General features: G+C 47.2%; 1 protein-coding gene across 5 annotated transcripts in view; it reads right to left on the bottom strand.

The window, feature by feature from the left end:
• TBL1X (transducin beta like 1 X-linked) overlaps positions 1 to 22,007 on the bottom strand; it is a 230,332-nt gene that overhangs the window by 137,676 nt on the left and 70,649 nt on the right. For all 5 annotated transcript variants that reach the window (XM_058713565.1, XM_058713560.1, XM_058713563.1 and 2 more), the window contains one exon: positions 6,204 to 6,277. The gene's annotated coding sequence lies outside the window, so the exon portion shown is untranslated. The remainder of the gene's footprint in view (positions 1 to 6,203; positions 6,278 to 22,007) is intronic.

Below are 22,007 nucleotides of genomic sequence, written 5' to 3'. Positions count from 1 at the left end.
CTCTGGACACTTCTACTGTGTGAAATACTTCTTTCACTCACTGCTCTCTCCTTTGGAAGCTAAGGGAATAAAGAAACACATGGGACAAATGTATGAAGTCATCTCAGAAGAGGACAGCTGACCCTTGAGCAATTCAGGGGGTAGGGACACCCACCCCTCACAGCTGAAAATCTGTGTAAACCTTCTGACTCCCCCAAAATGAACAGCCTACTGTTAACCAGGAGCCTTATCCATTAACATCAACACTCGATTTATACATATTTTGTATGTGATACACATTGCATACTGTATTCTTTTTTTAAAAAAAAGAAAAGTTTATTTTGAGACAGCGTGAGCAGGGGAGGGGCAGAGAGAGAGGGAGACGGGGAATCCCAAGCAGGCTCCACCCTGTCAGCTTGGAGTCTGACGAGGGGCTTGATCTCACAAACCAAACCATGAGAACATGACCTGACCAAAATCAAGAGTTGGAAGCTTAACCAACGGAGCCACCCAGGTGCCAACATACTGTGGGGTTTTTTTTTATTTAAAAAAATGTTTAATGTTTATTCACTTAGAGAGAGAGAGATAGAACAGAAGAGAAGAGAGACAGAAAGAGAGCGTGAGTGAGCACACAAGTAGGGAAGGGCACAGAGAAGGAGAGACAGAATCCCAAGCAGGTGGGGCACCTGGGTGGCTCAGGTGGTTGAGCATCCGACTTTGGCTCAGGTCGTGATCTTGCCATGCGTGAGTTTGAGCCCCGTGTCGGGCTCTGTGCTGACAGCTCAGAGCCTGGAGCCCGTTTCAGATTCTGTGCTTCCCTCTCTCTCTGACCCTCCCCCATTCATGCTCTGTCTCTCTCTGTCTCAAAAATAAATAAACGTTAAAAAAAAAAATTTTTTTTAAAAATGGTTAAGACAGGGGCGCCTGGGTGGCTCACTGGGTTAAACGTCCCACTCTTTTTTTTTTTTTTTAATGTTTCTTTTTGAGAGAGAGATAAGAGCGTAAGCAGGGGAGGGGCAGAGAGAGAAGGAGACACGGAATCCAAAGCAGGCTCCAGGCTCTGAGCTGTCAGCACAGAGCCCGATGTGGGGCTCAAACTCATGGACCTCAAGATCATGACCTAAGCTGAAGTCAGATGCTTAACCAACTGAACCACCCAGGCACCCCTAAACATTCAACTCCTGATTTGGGCTCAGGTCATGATCTCATGGTTTGTGAGTTTGAGCCCTGAGACGGGCTCTGTGCTGACAGTGTGGAGACTGCTTGGGATTCTGTCTCTCCCTCTCTCTCTCTGCCCCTCCCCGGTTCGTGCGCTCCCTCTCAAAAATGACGAATAACCTTTAAAAAAAAAAAAAAAAGGATCCTTTCTCTCACTCTCTGACTTCCCTACACTCACACAAGCTCTCTCTTTCAAAAAAAAAAAAAGGTTAAGATAGTAAATTATATGTCACGTGTATTTCATCACACAAAAAAAGAATCCTTTGTAAATCTGACTTAAATAGGTATTAAGCAAAGCATGACCTTTCCATTATAGTCTTTTTGTAGGGGAGTATTTTCATGTTGAAAATAAAAATCCATTAAAAATCTGCTAACTGTGTATACAGAGGTCTTATAAAGGTGGGCAATTTGAAAAATTACATAATTATTCTAAGTAATAAATTCAGAATTACTCCTGACTATAAAGAAATCACAAATTACACAAATTATTTTCCTTGATAGATTATAAGTTAAATGAAGTTAAACAGATTTGATGCCTATGAATTATACATACGATCATGTTGTCGTAACTGTGTTTCTTAATGCAAAGAGAAACATTATTTAGGAATCGCAGTTGTGGCTATAACATTATTCTTTTCCAAATTTGTAGTTATATAGAGTGTTGGAGTCACGGCAGGAGAGCTAAAAGTGTAACTCCTCACCACGATGCTTCACACCCATGAGCACACTGATAGTCCTACTATGAAGAAGACAGAGGGCGACAATTTACATATGCACAGTTTTGGGTCATATCCCACACCAGCCAACCTCCACACTATCGATATCTGAGCCAGACAACTCTTTGGTGTGGGAGGGTGGGAGGGAGGCCGTCCCGTGCGCTGGAGGACGTTAACAGCATCCGAGTCCTGCTCTCTAGAGGTCAATATCCCACCCACGCACACCCCAGTCCTGAAAAATGTCTCCAGACTTTGTCAAGTGTCCCCTGGGGGGGGGGGGGGCGGGCACTCTAGTTGACAAGCAGTGTCCTAAACGGAGAAACACTTGGGAACATTAAGGGTTATAGTGGAACCATTAAGAAAAACAACATACTTTGATTTATTACAAAAGACAGAAGAGTAGAGTTTTGTCAGAAACGAAAGAATTCTTTCATCATTTTGAGGACCTTTCCTAGCCATGTTACACCCAGAATCTAAATCCAAGTTCAAGAGTTTATTCTTGAGTTTAACTCATCAAGAACTTAATTAACGTCCATGTGAGTCAAAATTCCACCATGAAGAAACTCACTAGACTTTCAATCCCTTAGTTGGGAGGATGGCACACTTTTCCCAGTCTGCTTGGGCTTAAGACGAAAGGAATACCCAGCTTCTCACAAGAGAGCAGTTTTCCTGATAACCTGGAGGCAGCGTCTATGTGGCTTTGCGTGTGTGTTCTGGGCATTTGAGAAAGCAGGTGAAGACAAATGTGGTTTGAAAGGAAAGAACACTGAGTAAATCTGAATGGCAGATTGAAAGGCAGAACGGAAAGCTGAATCGTGCTATCCAACAGCACCCCACCGAGGACCCTTCATCAGCTGGAGACCACACAAGGCAACTGTTCTGCCCAATTATCCACACAGAACTGGTACCTTTACATCAAGAAGCTATGGTTCCAAGGGCACCTGTGAAGCTTTATTGCTTTTGATACAATGGATCAGCAACACCCCACTCTACCCCAGCGCCCCCTAAACCCGCTGAAAGACCCCTCAGGGGCACCACCTTCACCAAGTTGAGTGTGAAAACCCCCATAGGTGGGTTAGTCTGCAACATGGTGCACGGCCCAGGTGACACACACCAGAGGCCCTATCTTGTCCCTACTTTAATGTCCACTTCTAATCTATGCAAACAGGTAACCACCCTTTCAGGCTCCACGGCACCATTTCTCCGAGCCATGGCGCTCTTTGATTACAATTACCTGGGCCGCTACGCTCTCCTTAGATTGTCTGAATAAAAAGGAACTGGTAGGAATTGGTCGCCCATCTCATGACTTAGACCTCAAAAAGGACAGCAATCTGAGAAAAAGGAGAAAGCCCAAGGCAAGCGTTTAGAGTAAGCCCAACACACACACACACACACACACACACACACACACACACACACACACACTCTCCAGTGGGCAAACAGAATACAGCCCAAAAGCAAACAGTGAGTACTTCGGGGTCCTCGATCACTTCCAGGCTCTGGACAGGGAGGGCGAGTGAGGGAAGGAGAGGGGGAGGCAGGAATGCCCACGGAGGGGCAACCGGATGGCTCAGTCGGTTAAGCGTGCGACTTCGGCTCAGGTCATGATCTCACGGTCCGTGGGTTCAAGCCCCACATAGGGCTCTGTACTGACAGATTGGAGCCTGCTTCCGATTCTGTGTGTGTGTCTGTCTGTCTCTCTCTCTCTCTGCCCCTCCCCCGCTCATGCTCTGTCTCTCAAAATCAAACATTAAAAAAACTTTTTCAAAGGCACGAGCTGTTGACACCCACAACTTGGTTGCACGTCCGGGGCCTGAGGCTGAGTGAACAAAGCCAGTCTCCCAAGGCCTGATGCCGTGTATGTAACACTCTTGACGTGACAGAATTGTACACATGGAGAACCCAGCGGCTGCCAGGCGCCGGAGAGGGTGGCATAAAGGAGTATCACGAGGAGCGTTCCCGGCGATGGAACGGTTCCGCGTCTGCGTCAAGACTCACCAGAGGCTGCACGCACAGGTGTGAGAACATTCCATACGCGGTCCATGCAAGCAGACAAACGCACAAGCGCATATGACAACTGGTGAGGTCCACGGATGGCGTGCATCTGAGTCAACAGTGCCAACCCCCATTTCCTCCTGTGAGAGCTCAGGAAGATGCAAGGCGGAAGGCGGGGAGAATACTCTGGAACTCACCGTACTGTTTTTCGCAACTTCTTGCCAAGTTGAACATTAATTCAGAATAGAAGCTTTCAAGATAACTGTCTGATGGATGAACAGATAAACAAAATGTGGTCTATTCATACAACGGAGTAGTACTTGGCTATAAAACGGCATGAAGGACAGACACGTGCGACAACACAGGTGAGCGTTGAAAACGGTCTGCTGGGGCACCTGGGTGGCTCGGTCGGTTGAGCATCTGACTTCGGCCCAGGTCATGATCTCTCAGGTTTGTGGGTTTGAGCCCCGCGCGGGGCTGTGTGCTGACAGCTCAGAGCCTGGAGCCTGCTTCGGATTCCGCGTCTCCCTCTCTGTCTGACCCTCCCCCGCTCGCGCTCACTCTCTCTCTCTCTCAAAAATAAATAAAACATTAAAAAAATTTTTTTTAAAGAAAAAGAAAACAGTCCGCTGAGTCAGGAGTCAGACACAAAGAACACACCCCACAGGGCTCTCTTCACACCCAGGAACGCGTGAATGCGCCGACACAGGAAGTAGCCGGCTGCCTGCCAGGGACATGGGGAGGCGGCAACAGCGAGCGACACTGTGACAACAGTCAGTGCAAGGCTCCAGCTACAGGCTGTGGTGCTGGGCGCACAACCCCGGGTATACACGGGAAAACTGCGGAACTGCACGCTTTCGGTGAGTCAACGGTCACCTGTGTGGATTCTCTCGATAAAGTGGTTACCAAAAACTGGCACCATCTGGCACCCAGTAGGTGTTTTTTGAGGTATTTCGCCACAATTTACTGTTCCTTCCTCCCCGTGGGGGTCACCCCTGGTGTTCTTTCAGGCCACAGGGTGCCCCTCTGATACCGATGGGCTCGCATTCCACACGTGTGTCCAGGCAGATACGAGACGGGAGTTCTACCACTAGAGCAAGTCTCCTCGGAATATTCTGTACGCAGGGGTACGTACAAAGTTCACGCCCTTTCTGTTCCTCCACCACCCCCTCAATTCCACCAGCCTGATCTATCAACTTTCTCCAATGAAAAAAAATAAGAGAAGAAAGCTTTCTTGTTCCTGGCTCCTCACCTCTGCCCACAGACTCGGTCCCCCATCCAGAACATAACTTCTTCAGTCTGCGTCCAAACTCCACGCATCACCAAGCCCACCTGGAGTCTCCCCTCCAGGAGGAAGGTCCAGCCTTCCTCAGTGCTCTGGCACATGCCGGTAGAATTCCTCAGAATTCGCTCAGCAGGGACTGTCTACACCATCCCAGGGCCACCCGTCCACACCATGCCTTTGTGTCACATCCCCCACTTCATGCACCTGTAATGCTTACCCCCCAGAACAAGACCCATCTCACACCTCTCTGTAGACTCCGCAATACTCCAGAAGGAACAGATCCCAAGCACGGTCCTCCCAGAGGTGAAAGATTTTCCATACAAAGTGCGCTGGAAAGGACCTTCTTGACTCAAGCGGGAATTAGGCCTTTTGGTGAACTGGATGCATTACAGGGGCCAAGATGACAGTTCCAGACCCCACAAGGCCCCGTTCTAAGTGACCGGGGATTCTCTCTGCTCTAACGACAGTCCAGGCAGGGCTCAGAATGAAGGCAATCAGCCCCGCGGGGGCCTACGTCACAGGCCAGGCTGCCTCAGAGTGGTGCCCAAGCAAGGATTTTATGGAAAATGCTGGCTGGTCCTCAAGCAGCCCGTCGGTAGCCCGTCATCTTCCAGACACTTTCTGAGAAGAGCAAATGAGACTAAGGGAGCCTGTGGCAGACAAAGAGTCAAAAGCCACTGTTTGTTGTAAATCAGCCTTCTAAGGACAAATTAAGTACCTCAAAAGTGTATGCTAGAGAACAGCAGAAACGAGGCTTCTCGCAAAAGCGCACACATTTTAATAATGACCTCCACTGCTGTTTCCTAAAATTTCTGACTTCCAGAAGCTAAACAAAAAAAAGAAGTGTTATGCAGACATATTTTTTCTGTGCTAGCAAAATCACCTGTTACAAGAAATCCTGAGACATCACCGTTTTCCAATACTTACAGCCAGTGCAGTACCGGAAAATATGGAGAGGTTGACAGGATATTTATTACATAATAAGCAATCCATTTTACAATTTCACTTACTCAGAGCCAAATGTAGGCAAATCCCTTCTTCCTTCGAGGGTTTATTTTGAGGCCCGCTTTCTGTCTTCGGTTACCTGTTAATGAAAAATACGCAAAGTAAGGCAAAAGCGTCCACGCAGAGACCGCTCGAGGCCAGCAGGTATGTGAATCGGGGCTATTGCAAAACCAAAATACTAATTGTGTCCAATGCCACACAAGAGCCAAGGGTGAATCTTAGGCTCCCTCCCCTCTTTAAAGCACACGATGACACTGTTCACACGGATCTGTTCAAAATGTTCATTATTGCAGAACCAATTACGATCACATCACCAGGGAATTTCAGTAACTGAAAAATCGACTCAGCTCTTACCAGACACGTTCTTCTCTACCCTCCAAAAACAAGCTAAGTGAAAACACAGGTGTTTCTAGGTTTGGCCCAAGTCAGAAAGTTTCTCCTGACAACAACTGCCGTTCGGCCTTGTGGAAGACGGAAACAGCGCTCGGCGCCACTCCGGTCTTAGAGACGGATGGGTCTTGTGGGGTGTCCCCAACCTGGCAGTGGAAAGGGGGGAATGTGACGATGGAACAGCAGGGACAATAAACAAAGCAAATGGATAGCAAGATCATTTCGGATGACAGAACTACGGAAACCCCAGCTGGTGGCGGGACAGAGTCACCAGAGTTAGGGTGGGGCCTGGGGCAGCATTCTTGGAAGAGGGAGCACGTGAGCGCGGGAGAGGGAGGCCAGGCTGTACACACAGCAAGTGCAAATGTCCTGTGGTGAGAATGATCTTGGCCAAGAGGGAGGAACTCTGGCGGGCTGGGCACCAGAGGTTAAGTAATAATAGGTCCCAAGTCCCAGAGGGCTCTGCAGCCCATGGAAAGGAAACTGATCTGGGGCGCCTGGGTGGTTCAGTTGATTAAGCATCCAAGGCTCAGTTTCAGCTCAGTTCATGATCTCCTGGTTCGTGAGATCGAGCCCTGCATCAGGCTCTGCACGGGTAGTGTAAAGTCTGCTTAGGATTCTCTGCCTTTCTCTCTGCCCCTCCCTCGCTCGTTCTCTCTCTCAAAATAAAAGACACATTAAAAAGAAAAAGAAAAAGAAAAAGAAACTGATCCTACACAAGCTCCACTACACCTTATTCTTCAGCCAGCACCAGGCTTCATCAGAAAAGAAAATCTGACCCTCCTGCTATTTAAACAACTCTCCGGGGGCTCCTGGCATGCTTAGAACGAACTCCAGACAAGCTCCTGATCAGCAGAGAGCCGCTCGTGGCCGGCACCGTGCTGGCAGGAAAGATGATGGCGAAACGGAGAGAGTGTGCCAGGTTCAAAGACATTCTGACCTAGAGGACGTGCGAGGGGGCGGGGGGGAAGCATGCGTGATGGGGACGGGACAAAAGAACCCAGCATGACTTCCGGGTTCAGGGTTTGGGCCCCAACTTGGAAGACGGTACCATTTCCTGGGACGCAGGACCGAGGAGAGGAAAATGGAGACTTTCTGTGTGTGACGCGGTGAAATGCTATTCCGTCTCTCAGTGGACTGTGAACGAGGTAGTTAAGCACACCCGCCCGAGCAAGTAGGAGACATCACAGTTGCAGAGTTAAGTCTGGAACTCATCCCACGACCATGACCTTCAAAACCTACGGGCCTGAATGGGAGTGCCCCAAACAGGGTTTCTCGCCCCGGGCACCGCGGTCATTGTGGGTCAGTTCACTGTTGTTGGGGCTGCTCTGTGCCCTGAGCCGCAAGCCTAGACTCCCCGCATCAGATGCAGGTGGCAATCCACACGCCCCACCCCCTCTGCTGTGCTAACCCAAGCTGACCCCGGCTGTTACCAGGTGTCCCCCCGGAGGGCACAAGTGCCCTGCTGAGAACCACTGGTCTACAGACCGCACAGTGTGGATGGAACCCTGACAGAAGGAGCTGTCAGTGAGAGAGGGGAGTGCAGAGAACTAGGAGGAAATCTTGGGCGGTGTGGGGTCCCTGGCGTCTAGTGACAGACCGCTCTCAAAAATCACGGAGCGACTAACAAATAACTGCCACCGAGCTGGAGGACAAGGAGGACTGCAGATGACGGGATGACAAGCAACCACACGGTCTTGTCTGCCCACGCTCGCCACATGGAAGAAATCCAGAGAGGCTTCCTGGAGGCAGCAAAATCCCTGTTGGCCCAAGAGGCCAGGCGAGGAGGAAAAGAAAAGGGCTGCAGCTTGAGTGGTGCTGGAGGCAACAGCTGCAGGCCAGAGGGCCATGGGGTCACATGCACTCTCGGGGTGCTGGGAAAGAGGATGTGTGTAGCAAGGTGCCAGGATGCCAGAATGGGGCCGCCCTGTCCCGCATGGGGAAGAGGTGGCCACCGGGGTAAGGTGGCTCTGCGGATGGCACACTCCCGGGGGGGGGGGAGGGGGGAGGGGGCGACTCCAAAATTCCACACGAGCCACACAGTTCTGCCCAAGCAGGAGCCAGGGGCACCCTGGACGAGCCAACCACTTCTCTTTTCCGTTTTCTCTAAGCTTACAAGCGCTCGGGCCCCCGGTGCACGGTGCTCAGAGCCCTTGACTGTGTGAAAATTGCTAACACAACTTGCCAGATGCCTGATCCGGTTTCCTACCCTGTTCTGTCTTCATCCCACAGTATTACTGTGCACACACATTGTACTGAAAGAGGGAGAAGGGGAGTGGGGAAGGAAAGTTGGGGGGGGGGGAAGAAGGGCAGATTTACAGGTCTCACTTTGCTCCTAATTAATTATAAGCAACTCTCCCTGGACCACAGATTCCTCAGCTGTGAAATGAGGGCATTAAATTATTTATGAGGTTTTATCCACATCAAAAAATCTGAGGAACCATTTTCCTGTTGACTTCCTTTGTAAATTCTCAGGGAAAACACTTGCAAAGAACTGAACCAAGAGCGTTGCACACGGATGCTGGGGCGGGGCGGGGGGATGCACAGGGGGGAAGAATGTGTGTGTCTGTCTGTCCCGCAGCCAACTGACCACAGAAATACATCCAAAGGCTGCCATATTGTCCCAAAGTTGCCATAATGATTAACATTTGCACCCCAGAGAAATTCAAGTTGTGCCATCGGGAAAACAATGCAAAAAATGTCAACTATGTTTTCAGAGGCCACTGAGCATGACAAAGAAGCTGCCATTTCCTCCTGAGCCCTTTCTTTTTTTAGTGAGCCCTGAGTTAACCGGGCAGAGAGCCAGGGGCTAAGCCGGGCGCTGGCAGGAGGAACCAGAGAACTGCGAACACTTCATTTGCTACGGGGTTCAAGTTCTGTGTAACGAAGCTGTTGTTTCCTGCATTACTGATACCAAATAGCATTTTTATGTATTGCCACAAATTCATTCAATAACAGTTTTTAAATCCTTTAAAGCAGCGGTTCTCAAACGGGGCTGTCTCCCACGGGACACTGGGCATTTCTAGTTGTTGAGACCGGAGGAAGAATGTTCGTACCATCTAGTAAAGCACTCGGGATAGCCCTTCTTAGCAAAGAATTATCTGGCTGAAATATCAGTCCTGCCAAGGATGACCACACTAAGATTTCTATAATTTTATAGCAGATACATCCTATATACTTCCATGTTCCAAAGCACTTTTATCCCTTTCAAAATAATGCACGTACACTGTTTTATGTTTTTTTTTTTATAACAATCCTCATAATCCACTCCAAATTGGCCTGTTTAAAAAAATTTTCTTTATTTTGATGGGGGAAGAGGGGCAGAGAGAGAGAGAGGAGAGACAGAATCTGCTGTCAACGCAGAGCCCAATATGGGGCTCAAACTCACGAGATCATGACCTGAGCCTAGATCAAGAATCACATGCTTACCCGACCAAGCCACCCAGGTGCCCCGACATGTACAGTGTTTTAAAAAATAAAATACAGGGGAGGCAAAAGGCTCCTCTCTTTACTTCCAAGCTTTTTATAGCGCCATCTATCCCCAATTCTACTTCCCAAAGCAACCACTTTCAAATCTTAGAACTGTTGGAATTACTGGCAGTGATCCTTAGTATGACTTCCCTGTTTCTAAAAGACATGCTTATAATATTTCCTATCAGCTTCAGATAATATTTATTTGATTTTCTCAAATACACATAAGGATTTTGGTTTTTTTAAATCCCCACCCTCAATTCTCTGCTTACCTGCCCACATTTTCCCAATAGTGTCATAGTTTTTGGTTAAATGTGTATTTGACAGATATTACTTTGACAATGGAATGGGCACTCCCAAACAAGCAGTATGGTATGATTACAATTCCTTTCTTACGCAAACCTTTTGTTTTCCTGGAGTTACTAATTGTGTTTGTTTTTATTTTTAGTTTTCTTTCTTTTTTTTTTTTTTTCTTTGTATCCTTTGGTAATTCTTCCAGCACTGTCCACAGTCTTTTGATTCAGTTTTTCACATGATCAAAATTCTTAGATAATCTGTCACCTCTATGTGTTTCCTGTTCAATCATCCCTATATCTCCTAAATACACATCAGACCTTCCGAAATGTCTTGCCTCTGCTCCAGTCTGTAATTGTCAGCATCAGGCCTGCTATATAGACTTCATGCCTTGAAACCATAACAACATCTTGAGAATACACTGTATCTCTGTTTCTTAGGATCCCAACTCTCCCCAGTTTTAGGTTTACTCTCTAATTTTGGCCGGACATATTCTCTAGTAGATTTCAGAGAAATGATGTGTAAAAACTAAATGTTACCTATATCCTGAATATGTATAAATATCTTTATTCTACCCTTAATTAACAGCTCGTGAAGAGAGGACTTCAAAATTCTTTAAAAATTTTTTTTAATGTTTATTTATTTTTTGAGAGAGAGAGAGAAGAGGACAGAGTGCAATCAGGAGAGGAACAGAGAGAAAGGGAAACACAGAATCCAAAGCAGGCTCCAGGCTCCAAGCTGTCATGACAGCACAGAGTCCGACGTGGGGGCTCGAACCCATAGACCACGAGATCATGACCTGGGACCAAGTCGGGCACTTGACGGACTGAGCCACCCAGGCATCCCATGACTTCAAAATTTGAGTGAACATTATTTGCACAGAATTCTATGCTCAGGCTCTTTTCTTTCCTCTTTTTTTTTTTTTAATGTTTATCTATTTTTGATAGAGACAGTGAAAGTACGAGTCGACAGAGAGGGGCCAAGAGACAGGGAGACAGAGGATCCCAAGCAGGTTCTGCGCTGACAGCAAAGAGCCCAATGTAGGGCTGGAACTCACAAACCGTGAGATCATGACCTGAGCTCAAGTCGGACATCTAGCCAACTGAGCCACCCAGGTGCCCTGCTCAGTCTCTTTTCTATCTTCCAGTGTTGTCATTAAGAAATCTGATATCATTTTGATTCTAGATCCTTCACATGACTCTTAAATCCAGGATACTGCTTAGATACTGCCTTTACCTCTAATATTCCAAAATGACATGACAATTAGCTTTCACGTAATAATTTTTTTATGTGCTTAATTTTTAAATTCAAAAAAAAATTTTTTTAATGTTTGTTTATTTTTGAGGCAGAGAGAAACAGAGCATGAACAGGGGAGGGTCAGAAAGAGAGGGACACAGAATCTGAAGCAGGCTCCAGGATCTGAGCTGTCAGCACAGAGCCTGACGTGGGGCTCAAACTCACAGACCGTAAGATCATGACCCAAGCTGAAGTTGGAAGCTCAACAGACTGAGCCACCGAGGCGCCCCTTTATGTACTTAATTTTTATTCTCTTTTCTAGTAACCTGGTGTGAAATCGTATTTTTTTTTCCACACTCTCTTCCTTGGAATACCGTTAGGCAAAAATCTGAATAACCATCTCTCGTCTATGTGATAGAAATTTCTGTGCTCTAGCTTCACTGACCAATAAGGTATTCATTAGCTGCATGTAGATACTAAGCACTTGAGATGTTTGGCTAGTGTGTCTGAGGAACTGACATTTAAATTTTATTTGATTTTGGGACACCTGCGTGGGACGCCTGGGGTGGCTCAGTTGGTTAAGTGTCCGACTTTGGCTCAGGTCATGATCTCACGGTTCATGGGTTCGAGCCCCTCATCAGGCTCTGTCCTGACAGCTCGAAGCCTGGAGACTGTTCCAATTCTCTGTCTTCCTCTCTGTCTGCCCCTCTCCCCACTCGCATTCTGTCTGCCTCTCACAAATAAACATTTAAAAGTTTTTTTTTTTTAAGTAAATAAGTTTTTTTAAATTTTTAATTAAAGTACAAATAGTCACATGTGGCCAGTGGTTACCATATTAACACAATCTAAAGACTATGACAAATGGGGAGATGGGGGGATGACAAAGGAGAAGCAGTCAGTGCCTTCAGCACCAACTCTAAGATGATATTAACCATGAGTTCAGAAGAAGGAACCGAGGGGAGCCAAGGTGGCTCAGTTGGTGAAGCATCCGACTCCTGACTTTGGCTTGAGTCATGAACTCCTGATCCGTGAGTTCGAGCCCTACATCAGGCTCCACACTGACCGTGCAGAGCCTGCTTGGGATTCTCTCCCCTCCTGTCTCTGCCCACTCCCCCCTCAAAATAAGTAAATAAACTTAAAATAGGAGGAGGAGGAGGAGAAATCGGGTATAATTTCTACATCCTCACCATTATTATTTTCACTACAAAGTTCCTCATGGTCTCCTTCTTCATGAGAACACAAGCGCCCTACACTACTTCTGTACAGGAGGGGGTCTAGGGGACGGAACTAAAGAAGCATACCAGAACATTCTCTGGGCTCTCATTCATTTACTCATTCAACAAATACCACAAACATCACAAACTGTTATCCAGACATTCTATTAACAATGACCATGAGGGGTGCCTGGTTGGCTCAGTTGGATAAACGTCCGACTTCAGCTCAGGTCATGATCTCACGGTTCGTGGGTTCAAGCCCCCCGTCGGGCTCTGTGCTGACAGCTCAGAGCCTGGAGCCTGCTTGGGATTCTGTGTCTCCCCCTCTCTCTGCCCCTCCCCCCTGACGCTCCGTCTCTCAAAAATGAATACACGTTAAAAAACATTTAAAAACAACAACACAATGACCACGACAGAAAACAGAACCGCAAAAACCAAAACGAAACCCAAACTGCAAAAGTCCCGAGCACCCAAGACAAACCCAATGAAGCCATTGTTTCATCTCCATCACTGGGACCCATTTTCTTTACAGCTCAGAGCCCACAATACAGCAGGCCTGTAACAGGTGTGCATTGGAAACGAATTAAGAGCAGGATCCAAACCAAAAGAAAGTCGTTATGGTTTTTCTCAACTCTCAGGAAAAGCTGTTAGCACTGTGGGGATCGGGAAATAAATGTTCAGGGAAAATCATTCCTTTTTTATTTAGGGATCAATAGGGAAACACATTTTTTTCCATCTATTCTTTAGTAAGTCATTTAATATCCCTTTGTTCCTGCAAAACATGACTTTTTATTACGTTGGTAGGGTTTAGAAGTTCAGCGTGAAAGTACCAACTGTTCAAAAAGGAGAAAAACAGACACCAAACTTGATTTCCGTGATTTTCCTTTTCCTTTTTAATCTACTATGATGTTAATAACAAGCCTTTCAGGCTTGTACAACCAGCAGAGTCAATGCTTCTCACTCACACTGATGTATCTGGATGCATACGGATAGGCACATGTATCATTCACCCACCACCCCACCCCAACAGAGGCAACCATATGCCGCTCACAACAAACGAAAGGCTCTTTCCTGACTCACCCTATGATATACCAAGCAGATTTCATACAGAAAGACCCAAATACGGCTTGTCACGTGAAAATCTGATACAGGGTAATGGCATGACTTGACTGGGCTTATAATTATATAATCTATCTAGAACCTAGAGCCAATAGCAACGGAAAAAAAGAAACCCACAGCAAATTTTAATAAGCTATCAGTCGTACAATATATGCTTCTAAGCAATTATTATTTAAATTAGAACGAGCGATTAAATTTCATTTAGTGGCATGAAACTGATCTGATCTTCAGTGAGAGAAAAATAACCACAACATTTAAAATTTTTTTTTTTCAACGTTTTTAATTTTTTATTTTTGGGACAGAGAGAGACAGAGCATGAATGGGGGAGGGGCAGAGAGAGAGGGAGACACAGAATCGGAAACAGGCTCCAGGCTCCGAGCCATCAGCCCAGAGCCTGACGCGGGGCTCAAACTCACGGACCGCGAGATCGTGACCTGGCTGAAGTCGGACGCTTAACCGACTGTGCCACCCAGGCGCCCCAAAATAACCACAACATTTAAAGAAGACATATTAAAGTATCAGGAGAACATGATCTTTCTTACTTAGCAAACTGTCAGTCAACAGCCATCTGAATCCCTCCCCACAGATACAATACTAAACTGTATGAGGATAATCCTCAGGTGACTCTATTCAGTTTTTTGTTTATAGAGGGCATCGTGCATCATGAGGTAGGAAAGAATCCAGTGAACCTCTTCCTCATCTCCCAAAGTACTGTCTCCACATTTTGCAGTGAGCATTGAGCATAATTTTAAATGTAATTGTCAAGCGCGTTATCTGTTCACTGAAATTATGATTAAAAGTTTCTGAACATCATACAGCCCTAGTGATCACATTTCAGTTTCTATCATTTGCAAACACCTGCTATCTCCCAGTCACCTGGAAAGGTCAATCATACTGTCTTCAATTTCAGTTAACAATGCTGCAAGCAAATCCCTTTTGTAAAACAGTAACATTCTATTATTTGCTTACATACATACTCCAGAATCTGGGACACCAGTGTCAATGATCTGCTCATTTAAGAACTAAGTATTAAAACACACACACATCCACACATCTGTTTCTGGTCACCAAGCGTCGTCCTTTAAGTGTTACCTCCATACTCAGGAGATCAGGAAGATGCCCTACATAAAAATTCACATCAAATCAAGACTAAAAAACCCCAACACTCTTACACAAACATACTGGAGTTTCACTATAATGAAAGAAGGTGGGGGCGCCTGGGTGGCTCAGTTGGTTAAGCTTCTGACTCTTGATCTCAGCTCAGGTCATGATCTCACGGTTCGTGAATCGTGGGATCACACGGGGCCTGCTTAGGATTCTTGTTCTTTCTTTCTGACCCTCCCCCACACTCACATGCACACACTCTCTCTCAAAAGAAATAAATGAACGTTTAAGGAAAAAGAAGAAAAAAGCTGAACAACTCTTGTAAAGGTAAACCCCCAAATACCCAAGTTTCTAATCCATATGCCCCTTTGGAAACAGATGCCTTCAAAATGATTTTTAAGCCTGAGACTTTTCCAAAAATTGATTTTTTTTAAGTTTTTATTTATTTGAGGAATCTCTACACCCAACACGGGGCTCAGACTCATGATCCTGAGATGGAGAGTCGCATGCTAGCCAGGCGGCCAGCCGGACGGCCCGGGAATTTTTAAGTGTCAAATTCAACAGCTGGGAGGAGAGGCCGTTGGGAATTCTGTTGTGGTTTACACTGTGGGTCACTCCTGCCCCCAGCATTTAGACCAGAGGTTTTCTATTGGGGGTGATTATGCCCTCCCCCAAGAGACACTGGCGATGGGCAGAGACATCTTAGGTTGCTGCAACGGGGGAAGAAGGGTTCCTGGCATGTAGTAGGCAGAGACCACAGGCGCTGTTACACATCCTACAACGTACAGGTCAGTCCCTACGACAACCACCTCAAAAGAACACCACGCCCCCAGCTTCCGCCCGGGCTATGTGCAAAAGCCCTCCTAACTGGTTTCACACTCCCCAGCTTTGCACCCTTTGAAAGAACCATACGTCCAAGTCCAAGGACTGCATCACGGCTAACGTCTCTGCGTCACTCGTGCATGCTACCCCCTCGGCAAGCTCTACCCTGGAACCCAAGCCTGGTCCCCAGACGTGTGTCCTCCAGGTGCACTCCTCTGCTTCCACACCGGCAAGTGAGCCAGGCGATTACCAGAGCGGACACTGGGGCCAGAGGGCTCCGAGAGAACCACCCGGCTCCCCGTGCCAGCTGCGTGCATATCCTGGGGTCGGGCATCCTCGCACCCCAGGTCCTCTTCTGCGCGAGGTGCGTAAGTGAACCCTCATGACGACGTCAGGGGTACACACCGCCCTTCATACACAAGCAGAGCAGAGAACCCTCCCTGGCACACAGCGGAAACTAGGCAAGTGTTGGCCCAAACTGCCCTTGTCATCGTAGTCCATGCATGATGCAATCAGCTCACAGCCTTGTCAAGAAGCAGACGTGTGGCCGCAGATGATGACCCGGGAGTCACACTAAGATACGCGGCGTGGCCCCTGACCTGTGGGAGACCGTCGGCACTAGCGGTGACTAACAGAGGGCAGCCGAGGCACTGAGCTGATCCAAACAAGTTATTCCCAAGCTTTCCTTCTCCTAAATCGAGAAACACAAATTATCTCTGTGCTAATTCTTAAATTTTTTTTAAATGTTTTATTTATTTCTGAGAGAGAGACAGAGACAGAGCATGAGCAGGGGAGGGGCAGAGAGAGAGGGAGACACAGAATCCGAAGCAGGCCCCAGGCTCCGAGCCGTCAGCACAGAGCCCAACGCGGGGCTCGAACTCACAGACCGCGAGATCATGACCTGAGCCGAAGTCGGACGCTCAACCGACTGAGCCACCCAGGCGCCCCCGTGCTAATTCTTTATACCTGTTTAGTGGCAGACATTGAAGAACTTTTACTTCCATAACCTCATTTTCACTTCCTGCTTTTTGACAAAAGTTATGGAGCACATCCGGGGCCCCAAGGTCCTGTTTTCAACGGAGTTTAGAGGAAACCGCCGCACCTTGCTGCCAGAGATAGAAAAAGAATTTCCGCTCCGTTCGAGGTAACTTCAAGCCGGAGAATTTGTTTTTTTAAATGGTGTGAGTTTTTTCCCAGGACAATCAAGTGATTCCAGAGTGCTGCTAATTGTTACGAATCTTTCTTTCATAAAGTGATTTTACAGAAGTTTAATTTTCAGACTTGAAAGACCTAGAAAGCTTTACCTCGGGTCCGCTGGCCAGCTGCTTTTGACCGAGCCTCCCTCACACTAAATTTAGAAATATTCTCTGCCCGATGCATTTCAGCGGGAAGCAGCCAGATTAAAATAAGATGCTACTAACACACGAGAATTCAAAAGCTGTCGTGAGCCAACAACCTCCAAGAAACCACACTGCTCTCATTCACTGAAATACTTAGTAATTCTCCACCCGGAGAAAGAAAAACACTTGAAGTGGGTTCCAAATACGCACAATGGCAAAACTAAAATAATTAACTGGGGGAAATCAGGGCAAACGGAAGGTAATGGCGCGAAGAATGAGCCAGAGCTGACAGATGAGGACGTAGGCAAAGCCTACCAGCAGACACGAGTTTACATCGGTTGCACGGAACTAAAATCGGTTTCTGGAGTTTCCTAGACATCTATTCAAAGAAACAAGTATGAGTAGATATTTGTATCCCAAAAATGAAGCATGTGCACAATTTCTCCCATGGGCCCCCGAGAGGAAGGAACGCGTGCACTCCGTACAATTCTATTCTCAGTCAGTGGGGTCCAGGAGACGTTTCATCGGGCTGCTTCTTAAAATAATTCTCAATGGGATCTAATCGCACGGCACCGAAGCACAGGGAGATAAATAAATCAAGCCTGAGGGGGTACAAACAACATGGCGGCGGTGTGCACATCTGCGCGCAGCCCGCACGACTCCAAGGACACGTTTTAGACACGCTCCAAGTCCCAACTGGGCTGCAGGTCCCCTGAGGTCACAGCAACGCACTATGGTATATAGTGAACACGTTTCAATGCCAAAAAATACGCCATTTGTATCATATTGTGATTCTGTTGTTGTAGTTTGTTTTAGAGAGAGAGTGCAAGTGGGGGAGGGGGAGGGGGGGAGAAAGCAGGCTCCACGCTCAGCGCAGAGCCCCACACAGGGCTCTATCCCACAACCCGGATCACCTATGACCTGAGCCGAAATCAAGAGTCGTATGCTCAACTGCCTGCACCACCAGGTGCCCCTGTATGATAACATCATTTTTAATGTGTAGAGTAGACAAATGTTTTCTCCGCTGCATTCAACTTGTTATTTTAAGCAATGCTTAATAAAATAAGTAATTTTTAAGCGTGAAAAAATTTCGAGGGCCAACTTGGGGACAAGAGAAAGCTACGCTCTCATTACCTAATGTTCAGGGAAGAAACACCCGACGGGAAGACTGCATCGTGGCAGCATGTCGGTGACACCCTGAGATTGCGTGCCCTCCTGGCCATCACGGTAGGGTCTGTAGGAATGTGCAGAACACAGCGCACACAAGAAAACTGAAAACAGCCCGGAAACCGTGCCTGAATGAGTGTGTATGAACGCACTTCCAGGCTTGCTGGGAAACAATTACAAACCATCTGGCATTAAAACTTTCCCCCGGGGGGCGGGGGGGGCCCAGGTGGCTCAGCCGGTTAAGCGTCCAACCCTTGGGTGGCTCAGGTCATGATCTCATGGTTCAGGAGATCAAGCCCCCGGGTCAGACTCTGTGCTGACAGCTCTCCCTCTCTCTGCCCCTGCCCCCATCACACTCTCTCTCAAAATAAACAAACCTTTTTTTTTAAAAAAAAACCACCTTTTTCACAAATTTGAGTTGAGAATTTCAGGACAAACTTAATGTGCTAACTATGACTCATTTCAAGACATCAACATATCCACTTGTCTTTTGGCTTGAGAGGATTCTGGCTGATGCTTGTTGTTCAAGGTCATTAAGAATGGTGCTGCCTTTCGTTCTCAAAAGTGTCCCGATGGGGACAAGAAATTATGTGACGACTCTAGATATTAGAGACAAGTCAGCAACTGAGATTGCCTAGGTTCTGGAATGACAAACTAGGAATATCAAGGTCCTAGACACAAGTTTCTGTAAAAAGCAGGGAGTCTTTAAACCTGGAGCTTCTGGGGCACCTGGGTGGCTCAGTCGGTTAAGCGTCCAACTTCGGCTCAGGTCATGATCTCTCACGGTTCGTGGGTTTGAACCCCACAAGGGGCTCCATGCTGACAGCTCGGAGCCTAGAGCCTGCTTCAGATTCTGTGTCTCCCTCTCTCTCTCTGCCCCTCCCCCACTCATGTTCTGTCTTCTCTCTCAAAAATAAACATTAAAAAAAAAAAAAACTTGGGGCGCCTGGGTGGCTTGGTCGGTTAAGCGTCCGACTTCGGCTCAGGTCATGATCTCACGGTCCGTGAGTTCGAGCCCCGCGTCGGGCTCTGTGCTGACAGCTCAGAGCCTGGAGCCTGTTTTGGATTCTGTGTCTCCCTCTCTCTCTGCTCCTCCCCTGTTCATGCTCTGTCTCTGTCTCAAAAATAAATAAATGCTAAAAAAAAAATAAAAAAAAATAAAAACCTGGAGGTTCTAACATGGCGAAGTGTGTAGGAAGGGCCCTTGCTTAGAACGTGAATCGTCAAATGAAGGTTCCTCCATCTGCTATCTTGATATAATAACGCCAACAAACATAATGACATTTCTTCCTCCCCACTCCTCGGGGACATCTGGCACTACTGCTCGCCTGTCACCAGCTACTATAATGGCCACATACCCAGATGAGTGGGTCCAGAACAACTGAGCTGGACCATAAACTCTACCGAGGGCAGGAACTGCATCTGTGTTTATTTCTTCAGTACCTGGCAAACAGTAGTTGCTCAATAAATACGTGCTACATGAGTCGACCTCTTTCTGTTTCATAACCCCTCTCTCTCAAACTGTTTCTCTGGTTCGTCACCTCGTCCATTAAACACTTTCCCAGCGCTCTGTTCTTGAATCTTTTTCCTCTAGCTTTGCTCCCCTATAACACCATCTCCCGACGGCGGCCCTCTTTGTAGGTAATCCTGAAGCTCTATTTCAAGGCAGTATTCCCTCCACCTGCCTCCTATCTCCACGTGGATCCCTGCCCAGCACCTGAAGGTCACTATTTCAAATGCAATCTTCACTTTCTTCCCAGACTCGCATTACTATGTCTTTTTATACACCAAATGTTACCCTGCACCCCCAGGCCCAAACTCTGCTGCTCCCATCTTGGCCCCATTCCTTTCTCTCTGCCACCCCCTCCCCACATTCCCTCAATCAGATGCCAAGGCCTATCATTTCGACCCCATAAGCCTCTAACACTGCATCTTTCCATGTTCACTGCCACTCCCCTATATGGTACCTGGCTTCTGAAGGATTGCATACGGTTTCCCTTCTCCTGATCTTTCCCCCTGCAAATCCACAAAACTGCAGGAATCTTCCTAAAGCAGAGATCTGGTGGACCTCATTACCAGGTTCAGAGTACTGTGCTCCAGAAAACAAACCAAGGTCATTATATGGCCTGCCGTAAGTGCTCGTTCCTACACAGTGAGAAAAGCAGGGGGCAGGGCTGATAATACCATCAGGAATAAATTATCACAATACCGTAAGCAGACAACCTGTGCTGAGCAGAGTAACACCCCTCCCCACCCAAGCTGTGCACATCCTACTGTCTACTACCTGTGAACATATCCGGTTGCACAACATGGGCGAACAAACGTGACGGATGGAATTCGGGTTACTAATCTGACCTTAAAAAAGAAGTGACAAACACACCCAAAGTAATCAGGGGACCCCTTTAAATGGGGCTGCAAAACAACCCGTGTCAGAGTGACGCAACATGAGAAAACTTCAGCTATTTGCTGACTTTGAAGACGAAGGAAGGAGTCATGAGCCAAGGATTGCAGGCAGCCTCGAGAAGTGGGGAAGGCAATTACAAAACAAAGCAAAACAAAGATTTTCCTCTAGAAGCTGCAGAAAACAAAGCGGCCCTGTGGATTTCTCCATTTTTGTCCAGTGAGACCCACTTTGGACTTGTGACCTCCAGAACTATAATACGTTTGTGTTGTTTTAAGCCACCGAGCTTGTGGTCACCTGTCGCAGCAGCGATCAGAAACTCACACACCCTTTTTCTTGCCGTTGGGTTCCCACCGTGCTCCAGTCAGACCATCGTACGGCCCTCAGCACCCTGTTTTAGAAACAGTAGGCTATATTCCCTGTAATCACCGCAAGGGATAGTTTGAGGTCTGCGGGTTTACATTACAAGCAAGCACGGTCTCTACAGCGCCTCCCACAGGACACTGCAGAGCCAACCAACCGCGGTGCTGTCGTCCTCCCTCCGTTAGAGCTTCCTGGCTGAAAACCTGCCTTCGTGCCAAACTTCAGCCTGTCCCTGAACTACCCCAGCGACTCTTCCAGAGCATCCTAATCTCTAGAAGCCGTGAACACATTAGGTTACGTGACATGGGCAAATGAAGGTTGCCGATGGAATTTGGAAGCACGGAACGAGGGTTAATGACCCAGAAACGAGCTTCACTACATCTGGGGACTTACCTCCCCGGACAAGTGGCACAAAACCAGGACTCAATCGGCACTCGTCCAAGCCCTGTCTCCACAGTCCCTGGGCAAGCAGAGCCCCACAATCCTTTTTCTGTTGGAAATCACTTGTTAATCCCTTTTTGTCTCATCCATGCAGAACCACCTTTAGGACAGACTTAATACAATGCACAGATGCATACGTCCGGCCCAGCTGTTTTTTTAAATTATTTTTTTTAATTAAAAAAATTATTTTTTTATTTTAATTATTTTTTTTTTTCCAACGTTTTTTTATTTATTTTTGGGACAGAGAGAGACAGAGCATGAACAGGAGAGGGGCAGAGAGAGAGGGAGACACAGAATTGGAAACAGGCTCCAGGCTCCGAGCTGTCAGCACAGAGCCCGACGCGGGGCTCGAACTCACGGACCGCAAGATCGTGACCTGGCTGAAGTCGGCCGCTTAACCGACTGCGCCACCCAGGCGCCCCTAAAAAAATTATTTTTAACGTTCAT

This window comes from Neofelis nebulosa, chromosome X (genome assembly GCF_028018385.1).
Source record: "Neofelis nebulosa isolate mNeoNeb1 chromosome X, mNeoNeb1.pri, whole genome shotgun sequence".
Taxonomy (NCBI): Eukaryota; Metazoa; Chordata; class Mammalia; order Carnivora; family Felidae; genus Neofelis; species Neofelis nebulosa.
This window is presented reverse-complemented; position numbering and strand designations above follow the sequence as displayed.